The 4296-nt window shown below is 34.5% G+C and overlaps 1 non-coding gene across 1 annotated transcript; it reads right to left on the reverse strand.

Moving 5' to 3' along the window:
- Positions 1-3249: 3249 nt before the first annotated feature.
- LOC128042193 (small nucleolar RNA R71) lies at positions 3250-3356 on the reverse strand. Its single transcript, XR_008197398.1, has one exon. It is a non-coding gene; the product is annotated as a small nucleolar RNA R71 (small nucleolar RNA).
- Positions 3357-4296: the final 940 nt, after the last annotated feature.

Raw genomic sequence — 4296 nt, forward strand, 5'->3', positions numbered from 1 at the left:
TTCCAAATTTTAGCTTAAAAAAATGTGAAATCATTTAAAATATGACTAAATAGCCCAATGTTTAAAAGGAAAATAAGGAAACAAGGTAATTGGATCAATGTCTCAGATTGAAACCCTCCCCTTGCAAAATAGTTAATTTTTGCTAAAATTTTTCCTTCTCCCTATTTTTGTGTTGCCCCTACCTAGTACACCTAGGTATAAATATCACTTTGATTTACTTTTTTGAGCCTTTAGTTATTATTTACCAGCCCTAGCTACCCCACCCCCTTCTTCTCTCACTTTCTCTTCAATTTTTCTCTTCTTTTCCCCAAACCACCAAGCTCCACCACCCATTTTTCCTTCTTTGACGACGGGTTTTTGTACCATTCTCTTGTTGGGACCGTTGATACACCCCATGGCACAGCAAAAAAATTATTCCGATAATCTACAACCAGTGAAGCCATTAGACATTCACGCGTACATTTCGCGTCAAACCAATGTAAGTAGCCTAATTGTTTTTGGATCTGACAATTTTTATCGTAAGGTCAATTTGATTAAATCTTTATGGGAGTGCTCTAAATTTTTTTTTGATAGCGTCTGAACTCGATAATGTATTTATTCTAATTTAGGTTTTATTTAAGGTCTAAAGGAGAAATCGCGAGTTTCGCAAGTGGTGTTGCAATAGTACGAAGATAAGGTGTGGGTCCTAACTTGTTAACTTGAATGCTTTAATAATATTTTTAATGTCATAAATGTTGATTAAGCTTGTTGTTTGGGCTTAGTTAAATTTTTAAGTAAATGATTTTAAAGGGGTTGAATCATGTACGTTATGAGTCCTAACTAAATGGAATGTTCATAAAATTGCTTGATTGGCTGAATGGTTGTTTGATTGGTACTGATATGATTGGTTTGTTAATATTGTATGTTGGTTGTGTGTATAGAATGAATCAAATGAAAATAAAGTTTGAATTCATGAAACGCGTGATTGGGTAAAATGTTATGAAATGTACAGAATGAAAGTTTGCTATACATGCACTGAGAACAATGTTTATGAAATGATATGGAAATTTAAGGAATATTTGAACGACACCGTATTAATGGTTAAATTGATCGTTTAATAAGTCCTCTTACTGAATAAGAGTGAATGATAATATAAGGGCATGTTCAGCATGCTATTGAAATGGTAATGTAATGGAAATTCATTCAGATTGGTATTTGTATGACATATGACATGTGTATGGGGTGGGATATTATGGTTGAAGGAGGAGTTCCGTGGACTAATGTGGCATATTAAGTCTGTATATATGCTGTTACTACACTGCACTGGGAGTAATGAGGAGAATGATGATTATATCACATTTTCAGTTACTTGGAAGTATAACTATATTATGTATTATGGTGGTTTAACCAGATTGAGCTTTGCTCTCAATGTTTCGAGTTTGGCAGACGGGTTTTAGGAACTCGTGGTGTGTTGCGGATGGTTTTGGTAGGATTTCATTATGCATTATGATATGTCCATGACACTTATGAATGATATTATTTATGTTATGTTTGTGTAGCAATTATAATAATGGTGAACGATATTTGCATGTATGACTGAATGTATTGAGTTGACTCACACTGAGCTAGTTAGCTCACCCCATAGTTTCAACCATCTCAGGTAATGCTTGAGACTAGGATCGGATATGGCATGCGGACATACGACAGACTTTGGACTTTCTTCTTATTTACCTTGAGTTTTAATTAAATTTATTTAGTTTTTGGATTGTAAAGCTATTTGAACTGTGGTTGGGTTTTTTTTTCTGCTTTGGGATTTTCATGCATGCGTACTTGTCATGTAGATTTGGTTTTTATAGAAATATTTGAAACTGGACAAAGCATGATACTCGGCTTAAACGATTAATCTATTAAATATCGAGTTTTCTGCTGCAATAAAATTTAACAATTTTTCAATAAGAACGATGGGTTAAATGTTTTCTAAAACCACACTATTGCTAATAACATGACCCAAGAATGATTGATTTAATTAATGAACGTTTTTTCCAAAATTAACAAAGGTAAACCGATTTTTTCCTAAAAGAGAGGGAACTTAAGGTTTTCAATGAACGATGGGGTAGCATTGTCGCATAGGTGACAAATGTGATCTCCACGAGTCGGCAATAACATCTAGGTTGGGTTTGGGAGGTTACAATTTTCTTTTATTATTCTTTTGCAAACATCAAGATCAATTCATTGTCAAGATATTTCGCAACTCCGAGCGCATTTGATTCATCCAACGGATCAATTTCTTAACCTTTCTCTTATTTTAATTTATTTATGTCTTCTTACATGTTTAAATTAAATCTAAGAGTTATGGAATCTAGGTTCATGAGAGGCTCAGTCTCTAGGGTGATTAAGGAGTGGATGTGGGGGTAGTTGACAGAGGAATGCGAGTTTCCCATAGAAATTAGCAACTTTTAAATTATGTGTTCTTAAACGTTAGGAGTGACGAACCTAGAAAGTAATCTAGGTTAAATGAGATCGGGAGATAAGTTTGCCGAGAAAGTCATAATTTATCCCGATGCAAAAAGTGTGGTTGAGAGATAAGCAAGTATCTATCGATTAGTTAATTAGCAGAGGTCGGGAGGTAATACTAGTTAATTAATAGTTAATTCCATCTAAACTCGAATTCTGAAGTTAATTACAACCACTGAAACAAGTTAATCTTCTACTAGTTATTCTAATTTAGTTGTTTGTCAGTTTCTTGTTTATTCAATTCAGTTTAATATATTTTATGATTTTCGTCTATTTTATTATTTTTTTAATATGGTTTTTAGCTATTACTGTTCAGACTTGTTATTGTAGAAGTAGCTTTTTGATTTAATTCATCCTCCTTTATGTACAATCTTCAGAATACTTCCCTATGTTCTGTTGTACACATCTATATTACAATTTGACCTGTATACTTGCGAATACCGCTGATTTAATTTAATATATTTTGGTCAGGTTTTTTCTAGTCAAACATTCACAAGTTTGGCGGCGGTCAAGTTGTAGAGGACAAGGGAAATATGATAGAAGATCCAAATTAACCCTTGAAGTGGTTCCTTCAACTTTGTAACACCTTTAAGTATAATGGGGTAACTAATACGCTATTTGTCTTCGGTTATTTTCATTCTCATTATGCAATAATGCAGCCGATTGGTTAGATTCACTAGAACCAAGCTCTATAGCCACATGGGATGAACCAGCAGAAAAATTTCTTCATAATTTTTTACCATCAACAGAACTATTCAACTCAGACACAATATCATCAACTTTAAGCAATTTGAAGAAGAAACGATATACGAGGCATGAGAGCATTTCCAATTGGTGATACGAAAGTGCCCTCACTATGGATTGCAAGAGTAGTTCCAAATCCAAAATTTCTACAACAGCGTAGATAGTAACATCAAGTCCAGCATAGACGAAGCAGTCGGAGGGTGCCTTTGTAACACCCTCCACCCAACCCGATCATCCAGATTCGAGTATTGGGTGTTACTTCCTAAGACAAATCTAATCTAGACTTTCTCTCGACTCGCCTATGTAACTATTCTAATGATGGCTTAGTAAAATTTCATTAACTCTTGTTCTGAATTACCTCAAGCATTTCATTACGAATATCTTTACGTGCAATGTATGTTTCATATTTACATTCATAATCAATAAACTACAGTAGTTATCGAATATGTCTTGCATTTACTAAAGACGTAAATGTTTGCGCCATTGACATCTTAAATGCAGACTTGACTTCGCCATATAAATTTCTGTACGACTTGTACTTTTGTAGCCTTTCTTGTCGTAGATTATGACTTCTTATCCCATTCCTTGAGTAGGCTTCTCTATCGTAAAATTCTCCTCTATATGCACATCAGAAAAAACCATCACTCTACTGGCATAGCCTTGGCATCGTCCCTCTGTACAAGACTCTTTGCAACCTGAAATAGGAAATAACTTATGTAAGTTCTTGAGGACTTAGTAAATTTCTATTACCTATTTCATTACGTCATAGCGTTCTAAACACTTTGTGTATTCTTTAGCCTATGTCCTTCTTTGGCGGGTACTTTACTCTACCATTCCTTATGGCACAGTTCATACGTAATTGACTAAGACCTCCTTAAGAGTGTGCTTCATGCATCATTCATTACTTCTGCATCCTCTTATCTGTCTCGAGTCCTTACTCTTCTAGTGTTTACCACATATATCATTCTGGCCCCTTTCACGTTACTGACTTTTTTCTCTTTTCATTTATACAGAGTATGCCTCATCCTTAATGTTCGGAACCTTTTTGACAAAGTTCAT

The sequence above is a fragment of the Gossypium raimondii genome, chromosome 6, assembly GCF_025698545.1.
Source record: "Gossypium raimondii isolate GPD5lz chromosome 6, ASM2569854v1, whole genome shotgun sequence".
NCBI classification, from domain to species: Eukaryota; Viridiplantae; Streptophyta; class Magnoliopsida; order Malvales; family Malvaceae; genus Gossypium; species Gossypium raimondii.